At 41.8% G+C, this 9,520-nt stretch overlaps 1 protein-coding gene and 1 long non-coding RNA gene across 4 annotated transcripts in view; one reads left to right on the forward strand and one right to left on the reverse strand.

Moving 5' to 3' along the window:
• LOC105355112 (uncharacterized) overlaps nt 1-3,014 on the forward strand; it is an 18,748-nt gene extending 15,734 nt beyond the window's left edge. For both annotated transcript variants that reach the window (XR_002291194.3, XR_909605.3), the window contains exons 4-5: nt 1,197-1,276; nt 2,823-3,014. This is a non-coding gene — a long non-coding RNA (uncharacterized LOC105355112). The remainder of the gene's footprint in view (nt 1-1,196; nt 1,277-2,822) is intronic.
• The window catches only part of LOC101158211 (septin-7), a 17,764-nt gene extending 12,046 nt beyond the window's left edge, over nt 1-5,718 (reverse strand). For both annotated transcript variants that reach the window (XM_078954762.1, XM_078954761.1), the window contains exon 1: nt 5,554-5,718. The gene's annotated coding sequence lies outside the window, so the exon portion shown is untranslated. The remainder of the gene's footprint in view (nt 1-5,553) is intronic.
• Between the last annotated feature and the right edge of the window lie 3,802 nt (nt 5,719-9,520).

Consider the following 9,520-nt stretch of genomic DNA (forward strand, 5'->3'; position numbering starts at 1 on the left):
TATTCAGAAATATGTCACCTAAACATTTACACCCATACGTGAAAAGGAAGCACGAATAGAAAGCTATTGTGTGTCAGCGTTCGATGCTGCACGTTCTACATAAACGCAGACACACTTCAGTGTTTCAACTCTGTCTGAAACTGCCGCATCTGCTTTGGTTTTTGCTTTGTCCTGCTGCACAATGAATCACTGAAGTTCAAACCACATCCTGCCGTTTTTACTGCAGTAAAACTGCACTACTACTACTACTACAACAGTACTGCAAGTGTAGGCAATGATGGATGAAACCTTGAAATCATCCGGCAAATCTTTGCCTCCACTTATTTCATCTCAGCTAAACGGGACCACAGAGGCTAACTTTGAACAGATGTGAATATCTGTGAAGCTGCTTATTGGTTGTTTTCACCTAAATGTATTTAACAAAAAACAGCCTAATGCTGTCAGCTCATGATTTTTGCTTTAGCTGAAGTCTCTTCTTCTCCTGCTTTTTTTATTTGTTTGTTTCAACTCTGATAGATATTTCAACAGATTGGACTGGACCTAATAAGGTTTAGAGTCGAACGCACATTAGTTGAACATCAACACCAGAAACCAAAGGTCCAACAGGAAATACTGCAATATGTTTATTAGTTATCAGAGTTTGACTGCAGCAAATACTTACGGCTGCATGGAAGCAGACGGAGGTCCGGGTCAGAGGAAGGTCATCAGGTTCAGTATGGAGAAAAGAAGAACACAAACACGGATATAATGAGTGACAATCATGGAAGCAACACAGCACTCAAAAGTTTGTCCATATAATGAGCTGAAACGGTGAGTGTATTGTTTGTAGTTTATGTGTTACAAATGACACTCTTTAACAAAAGTGACTTTTTTCAGATAACAGTAATAACACTTGGAAAAACTTCCCATAACCTCCTCTGACTAATCGCCTTTTGCCTCTTAGCCCCTCTGGGCGATATAGTCATACTACATTTTAGGACTGTTATGGCTTTATGGTGCTAATAATATGGTACTTGATCAGCATACAGCTTCATAATTAATATCTTAATTGGTTAATTGGCAACGTTTGCAAGTCAGCAAGAAAAAAAAAGGGCCCACAGCTAACGTCATACAAAAATGTGTCATCAGCATACATGTGTGTGCACATTAAATAGTATTCTTATTGGAGCTAATAAATCACGTGATGTGTCCTTTAGAGAGGTGTTGAACAGACGGAAGACACTGAAACGCAGCAGAGCAGGAAGCAGAGCAGCAAGCTGAACCTCCGGAAAAAGAGGTGAGTTCCTCCGGAAGCTGGGTTACAAATATACAGCAACTCAGCTGCAGCTCCTTCAAATGAACTCTTCCCACGGCCTCTGAACACCACCACCCCCCCTCTTTACGGCACACCGGAAACTCTTCTTCCCACTTGGGAATTCACTGACTTTCACCAGGAAGGGCGCTAAGTGGTCCCCGTTTCTGCCTCCAGAATGAGCCAGAGGAGCTTTGGAAAGGTTCACTCCCCTCCGACTTAATTAACTGAGAGCAGCAGGATGCACATGCATGACCGGCCATCGGCTCACTAAAACACTGTTGCTTTTATACCCCGCCCACAACCACCACCACAGAGTGAGCATAACAAATAAAAAAAACTTAAGATCACATGTGTGATGCAGTAATGTGAGATTTTTATGGTTTCGCCAGATAAGCATGACAGGAAAAAACCTTTTGTTAGAAAAATGTATAGCCCTAAGGGCCAAACATGCCTGTGGAGGAAACATTTGATATGTGGGGAAACAATCTTCATCACAGTTTTCCAGGATGAACACCCCTTCCAAAGTGTCAGGACAGTGTGCCATGATGGTTTCCAGGAATCTCTGTACGTTGCCATACACAGTTCATGAATGAAACTCTGAAGAATCTGTGACCTTTTATCCACCTGAAGGATGTGGACACAAAAGAGGCACCAGTGAACCTCACAGCTCCGCCGACATTCCTGGAGAGTAATGCTGGAAAACTGTGACGCAGGATAGTGATAGGCGGAAACATAGTCACAAATTCCCATGCAATGCACAGAATATTTGTGGCAGAACAAACAGTTTTGTCCAACACAGCGATGCGCACTCGCTGTATGAATGCAGAAACAGAATCTCGACCGGTCTTAAAGCTTCTCTCATGTCATGGCTTCCAAGAGTCCGGGCTGTCATAAAAATTGTTTGGAGCTGTATTCCTAAAGCTGCCTTTTTGTTTTTTCTAATACGTAGAAATGGATTTTGGTATTTAAACTGCGCGACACTCCCATGTGACTCATCCTAATGTAACTAAGATGGGTGGACACATTCACAAACAGAGACAAAAACACACCTACAGAAGCATCTAGTTACTCAAGTCTGGTTCTGTGGCATATCAGCTTCACAATATGAATATGAGTAGTATTAAGATCCCTCCAGAACAAGTGCTACTTCTCCTCCAGTTAGGAAAAAGCTGTTCTCTCCAGAATGCTGTCTGGCAGTGTGTTGGCAGCAAATGCAAAGTAAATCTCTGCACCATTATGTGCTGTAAACAAGACTCTCTTTATTCAGGCACACCGAAAATGTACTGTCATGGGATATCCTTATAGTAAAAACGCAAATACCATGAGCATCTAGCGGATTTTCAAAATAAAAAGCCACTGGACTGCTTTGTTGAATGGACAGCAGTGCTGTGATGCACAGTTACCAGTACGTTCCATGACGGAGTGTCTGCGTCTCTGGATCCAAGAATGTTAGCCTCACCCTCAATTCCATAGTTTTCCTTCTTGTGCATTTTTAATCTACATGAATTTTCTTCCTTGTTTTTTTCAGCACCACCAAATGAAGCCCTGAAGCAGAACTGTTATGCCTAAAACCCAGGTATCAATACTCAAGTTGCACACAGTTGATACCAGCACGTACATTTTCCTGTCAATCTTCAGTCACGTTGGGGACAGATGGATAAAAACTGAATGGATAATCTCGAACCTAAACCTAACAGTAAAAAATAAATAAATAAAAAAAGCCTGAAGTGGGTCAGACATTTTTTGGGTAACATTCAATTCTTAAAACAGCCACCTTTAAAACCATTTTCTAGTGTGTCTACTTTCCATACAAGAACTTTGGGTAGACAGTCACAAGGGTGCGTTAACATCCCATTCATGTTCACATGATCATATTTTCCAGTTGAAAATCATGAAGCTCAAACTACTTTGCTGTGTAACACTAGGCTTTATTTTAGAATGTTTTAAGGTTTTTGAATGTAGCCTCTGGCTTTGGTGCCTTTCTTATTTTTTTTCTGTTTAGACAATGTTGTTTAGATCTCTTAAAAGTTCAACATAAATTATAATAAATTGTCGACTAAAATACGAATACCTATTTTTAAAATTGTTACAATGTTTTATACTTCGATTTTCTTCTTTAAAAAGGTGATTGTTTTTGTTCCCCGTTGCTAAATGTACTAAAATGCCCATCTCTATGCATTTATACTGGTATGCAGCTTACAATAGGTGGTCCATGACAAGACCATCAGCAGCATCAGATCCTGACAGATGACCACTCTTAAATGTATTCACCTTTGTAGGAATCCAAAAGTTTATAGGTTGGCTGTGTGTCTATATAACCCTTGTGCTATCCTAGGCACTTTAACGTTGGTAGTTGGGTCATCTAGACCCACTAGACAGTGCTCTGAACATTTATTCTTCAATGATTTGTGATCTTCACTGGTGTCCATGGATTACATGAAATCTTTCCACCTTTATCCACCTTTATCATGGTAGGGAGAACACATCAATGTAAGGGTGGGGTCATCTAAGATAGCACAAGGGATAAATAAGACCAATATGTTTCAGGTCACAAAGTGTTATTAGGCAATTAATATTATATTTATTTATGAATACAAAATACTACTGGCACATATTGGTATGGAAAGATAAAAGCACAAATATTTAAATTATGGATTGTGGAAGTTATGTCATCGTTTGCCTAGTATACTATTGCTTTGACCCTACAACTACAATAACTATGAATGTTTCAGAGCGCCAGCAGACTTCAGCGTTCAACAGCCAGTTTACCTTTCCTTCTACAACAGACAGAGACATGCTCTAAACCGCCGCCTCTTTCACTTTTATACACCAGAGGAAGTTTACCCACAATACCAACGCTTGCTCAGTTTCCAGTGTTCTGCCAATTTCTGCTTGCCTGCAGAAACATATTTGTGATGTCTGCCTTCAGTGGAAGCACGAACAAAGCTAAGAGCCTGAGCTAATGGTTTGTATAGAAGAGCAGTTTAAAGTTGATGTGTGTCAGAGAACATACAGGCTTTTCACAGGAAAGGCACCAAAACCCAAACTGCATTCAGTTGTTTGATGGACTGCATTATCAGGTAAAGTACAAAATATACTCCATTCCCCAATGGATCTATGAACTGAAGTAACTTGAAGTTAACTTTGATTCTTGGGTAGATCAAACTTGATTAATTTGGAAATTAACTTTCTGTTTTGTTATGTTTGTAGCTGATTGTGTTTTTGGTAGATCATGGAATTTGGAGTTGTTGTTTTTTTGGCCTTGATTTGGGGCTAGGTTGCACAATAAATCGAAAATGTATCGTCATAGCGATATCAACCTCTGCGATAGGCGTATTGCAAAAGACAACATAAACTGCAATAAATGGTTACCTACACACATGCTTAAACAACTTCATAGCAACTTGATAATTAACAAAACCCTTTATGCTTTTGACCAATCAGATGGACCGCTTCACATCGTTGATTAATACACTGGAGCCCATTTAGGTTCAATCCCCACCTCCTTATTAGACGTGGATCATTTGGACTGTAATTAAAGTTATGTTGACTTTTATTTAAACAAAACCCTTGCAGTGAATCGAAAATAATGTATTAGTTCTTTGTTTTGTTCATGTATCACAAGTTATATCGTCATCACAGTTTTGATCATTAATATCCTACACTTTCCTCACTGTACTATATGCAAAAAACAAAGACCTAAACATTAGATATTGGCCAAATATTGCCTAAAACATTGGCATATAAATACTGGTAAAGATCCAATGTTGTGTTTCTATATTGTAAGGCAGAAAGAGCTGCACAATCACATCTACACTCAAAATCATACAACACAGCGGCGGAAAGGTGGTAACAAGTCCAAGTGAATTTAGAAAATACTACTTTTATTTAACATTAAAGACTAATAAAGATGAACAGAATTTGAAATATTCAACTGAGGTCCATCCAGGCCACCCGAGTAAAACATAATATAGACACGCCCCTGCAGGACCCGCGGGTAACCTTTTGGGGGTCCGTTTTGCCGAAGGTTACCGAAGTGGCCGCTACACCCCAAATCCACAGTCATGCCAGGCTCCCCGGTCTCACTGAGTGACAGTGTGGCTATGCGGGGACACACACACGGTTGCTTGCATTCACGCCTCAAAACTTCTTAGACTTTGGTTTGTTTAAAAAGCAGATTTTTAATAATATCTCAGCATCCGCGCGCTCAGAGTTGACCCACCATCATGGGGCAGCCTGCCGAAGCCGGACACACTCACCCATGACGCCGCGTCTCCTGTCCGCTTCACACAGCAGCGTTCCTGCGGCTGACATTCCTTTGAATCACGCACGATGTGGACGCGCACCACTTTAGTTAAATCAGGCGAACAGCGCGAGAGCCGCGGCAGAACAACCACCAAAGCTCGGAGAATTGATAGCAGATATCGCGAGGTTTGGAGAGACCAAACAAACTTTAAAAATCACAAGTTATTATGAGGGGGCGGAACATTTATATGAATGCAGTTCCACTGGGACCACATCTCTGCTGAGCGCTAAGTGGTCCAACAGCACCATCTACTGGACTGCAACTTCAATGGAAAATTCAAATTGGATTGGATTATCACCAATCAGCAAACTGTTGATTTAAACCGATTTAAATTTGGACCGGACCGTCATAAATCCGGGTCCCTGGTTCAAAACCAGGGTGGAACCTTTTGGTGTAGAGTTTGCATGTCCTCCATTTGCACGCGTGTCTTATCTTCTTAAGCTTCCTCCCAAAGTCCCAAATCAAGCTTGACAGGTTAAGTTGGTTGCACCAACTTCCTTAACACTACAGAAAGATGGATGATGGGTAAAGAATCTGTCTTTTTGTTTTGCTCCTTGAGAGTACTTCTGAAAATAACACGTTCCAAAAGAAGGAAATTGGATTTTTTCATACCATTAACTATTAAATTATATCTGTTGTTACTTTATGTTGTATTTGGCATTTTTTGGGTTTACTCCCTGGGGTTTCTTCTTCCAAGTCGTGATTTATTTTTCTGTTTGTTTTACACAAATCAAGTAATATCTGCGTGTGCTAATGGAATGGAAACCTGTTTGTTTCCTTGTGCTTCTTGGCCCTGTTCCAAAAACAGGTTATGCGACATGCCCACATAAAGCCAGGGAATAACTTCAACTTTTGGTTTCTAAAAACTGAAGTATCCTTGAAGGTAAGTGGCTAACCATAGCAACTTACACTCTCAACTAGGCCATCAACAATAAATTGCAAATTTATTGTCATCGCAATATCAAGCTGTGCAATATGCATATCGCAAAAGATGGAGCCCTTCCAGTTGACCGATCGGATGGAGCCGTTTTATGTTAGATGCTCGCCTCCAATGTCGACGATGGTCATTTGGAGGATAATTTAAGTTATTTTGACTCTTTAAAAAGTGTGCAGAAAGAAAAAATGGGGATGGTTCTTGTGCCTTCTTTGATGTTCCTGAGGAAATTTTTTGTGTTGTAAACCTGCTATAAAAAGAGATTTCAGTTGTGAATAAATGTTTTCCTGGGATAAAAACAGTTCCCCCATTATGATGCTGCCGCTGCCATGTTGAAGCATAAGGAGGGGATTAGTTTTTGGAAACCAGTTCACACAGCACTGGGTAAAGGCCAAATGTGGAACCATATTATTTGTGCTAAAGAAGTTCTTAAACTTCTTTCTCTGATCTCCATATTTGATAGACAGATATCTACCCTGAATCTGCAGGAGTAGGGATGTGGTCTGCTGTTATAACTCAACCACATGGTGTCGGTGCTGCTGTTTGAGGCAGCAGCCCGGCGTTCTTCACTCTCACTTGGGTGGTTTTGTTGAGGCACTTCTGCTCTCATTGATGAAGAGGCGCAGGAAATGGAAACCTCAATGGCGGTCCATTAAATCTTAATTTCAGTTCTGTGATTAAATGGCTGCAGAAAAACACAACCATCTGTCTTCCAAAGAGTCTCTTCAGGAATCTAATTTCACTTCCAGGAAACTGAATTATTATTCATGCACGTCTGATTCCATCATTGTGGAGGCCGTTTGCTTTGGCAGACATTCAGCGTCTCGTGGACCGTCTCACACAGACAGGGAGAACCATTTACACGGGCTCTCTTGTTTCTCTCGGGTTTGTCATTCAGCACTCTAGCTCATTCGTCTCTGTTCAAACATAGTTACTGCTCTTTTTGCGCAAGACTGAGCTCATGCAGTTGTCCAGTTGTCCAGTGTGGAGCTGCTGGGGAGGGGGCAGTCATCTCCAGAAGCAGCTCATTAGGATGCAGAGTGGGTTTTTCCTGTCGGGGAGATTTCACATGCCTCCTGACGGGAGGTCAAGCTTTCAGCCACAGAGGGAGAAAAAAACAGTTTGGGATAATTAAAATATAAGTTCCACATTAAACAGGATAGTTTGTAGCTTTAATATTCATCCATTTTAAGAAGTTGTTTTTATTATTTTAAATATAGCTGTGGAAAGAGGTTTGTTTGTGTGGTTCAGAGAGGCTTTCTGCTGCAGCTGCAGGGTTACGTAAATCTTTGCAAATATCCACTGTGGCCAGATCCCAGGCCACAGAAACTCCCACAGAGCTTCTGTTTTTACCTCTGCTGGTTTCCAGCATGCACTCGCCTGCATGTGAGGCCTTAGCTTGTGCTCTCGCTCTCTGAGGTACGTGGGCTGACCCTGGGCAGCCGTGAACACTGTTTTTAGTCACTTCACACCTGCTGCCTGCCCATGCTAGCCTGTCTGACTGTTTCAACAGGGGAGGCTGCAGATGCAGAAGCTGACGGGGAGAAAGGCCAACTGCAGAGCATGAATCAGGGTTGCACTGTAATCGTGGGGGTGGGCAGAACTCACCTGGTGACCCTTCAAGAATCTGAGTCAGAGGATAGAAACACGCACGCTCCTCTAACCCCAAACCCTAACACTTACCCTAACCCTAACCCAAAATGAGGATTTACTGCTTTGGTGGACATAAAAGCTGAAACTGAGACCTAAAATGATGGTGTGAAAGGAAACGCTAAAGGTCAAATTGTGAAATCTGGCTCTCTGAAAGCTTCTGAGGTGGATGCTTGACGATGGCTCTGCTCAAGTAGGACTGAAAATCCAAATCCAGGAAACCCAAAAAACAGGGAGCTTTGAGCTTTCGGTTAGGTTGTAAACATGCTTCTGATGCCAACCTTCCACCTTTATTCACATCACGCGTGTACAGACTGAGGGATCTGGGTTAAGACAATTTGATGGATCCACCACACAAAGCATTTATTGACAAAAATGGCAATTACACACGGGCTGCACGGTGGAACAGTGGTTAGCGCTCTTTCCTCCCAGTAAGAAGGCCCCGTATCAAGTCCTGGCTGGGGGACCTGAAATAGAATCACCTGACCCAGACCCCCATTGACTTTCCCAATCAATGTTCTTCCCGGATAGGCTCCAGCAGCCTCAGACCCGTGAAAGGGAAAATCAGTTTAAAAGATGAATAAATGTCTAATAAACAACCATCCTTGTCATTATCTTTCTTTGGGTCAGGGTGGGATAAGTGGCCACGTCTTTTAGGGGGAAGTACTGCGCCTTTCATTGGAGATCCATGTGTGAATCCTCTTGGGTGGTCTTGAAACTGAACTTTAGCATGAGGGAGGGAAATGTACATCTAAAAATTTGTCAAAGCTCCTGAAACATGAATTCAGACATCCTGAGGGACACTTTGGCAGCAGCAGTGATGACCACAGACTTAACCCGGGTGTGAACACAAGCAGAACCTGAATAAACAAGTTTAAAGGGCAAACATGGCCTGAAGAACACTAAACAAAAAAAGAGGTTGATGTGTTTCTAAGGTCACATCAAGGATTTAGGTCCAAAATCGAAAATGTTTCTGCTGATTGTATAAAGCTGTCATCTTTTATAGAAATTGACACAGGACTCTAGCATCTTGTTCGTTTTTATACATTTCTTTTGGCAAACTATTATTTGTATTGTGACCTTGAGTCGTTTGAAAAGCATAACTTTGAAAATGTTTCATACAGAGGCTGCAAGGCCCCCCTGTTGGTGGATGGAGACTTTTGGGATTGCTGGGTGATGTGCTGACAGGAGCTGCCACTCTTCATCAGCACCTGAGCCAGAGGGAGCTGGCCTCAGGCTGCCGCACATGAAACATGCAGCTCTCACATGAGAGTTCTCATACACCTGCCAAAAAGCTGCTATTCATTGTTGGTGTACGACCCAAAAGAGACCTCGT

The sequence above is a fragment of the Oryzias latipes genome, chromosome 11 (assembly GCF_053564925.1).
Source record: "Oryzias latipes strain Hd-rR chromosome 11, Olatipes_Hd-rR_3.1".
Classification (NCBI taxonomy): domain Eukaryota; kingdom Metazoa; phylum Chordata; class Actinopteri; order Beloniformes; family Adrianichthyidae; genus Oryzias; species Oryzias latipes.